The sequence below is a fragment of the Limulus polyphemus genome, unplaced genomic scaffold, assembly GCF_000517525.1.
Source record: "Limulus polyphemus unplaced genomic scaffold, Limulus_polyphemus-2.1.2 Scaffold4444, whole genome shotgun sequence".
Classification (NCBI taxonomy): Eukaryota; Metazoa; Arthropoda; class Merostomata; order Xiphosura; family Limulidae; genus Limulus; species Limulus polyphemus.
Window position 1 is genome coordinate 71,766 of NW_013670054.1, and position 439 is coordinate 72,204.

Here is a 439-nt window from a genome sequence, read left to right on the forward strand (position 1 = left end):
ATACATACCAAACTCACATGTATGTGTACGTAAATGTAGTACAATAAATTCAGAAGCATAAAAATTATCTGAAAATAAAGGTTGTTTTTATTACCTCTTTTTTGTGAAAGGAAATTATCATACATTATTTTGTAAAATATTACTATCAAAATCTGAGCAATTTACAAATAGCTCAAAACACTCAAATGATAGTGAATCAATTCTATATTTAAAACCAACAATTTTAAAATCAATAGGTGTTTTATTAAACTTACATGCAAACTCCTATAACAGTTTTGTGTTTATATAAAATTATCTAAAGTTAAATTCAAATATATCTATAAAACTTATTGTTACGTCTCCATTCGTTAGTTAATTTTCCATAAATTCGTTCCGACGAAACTTTAGCGACACAAGTCCTTTCTTAAATAAAACTGGTTTATTCTTTATGGATATAACT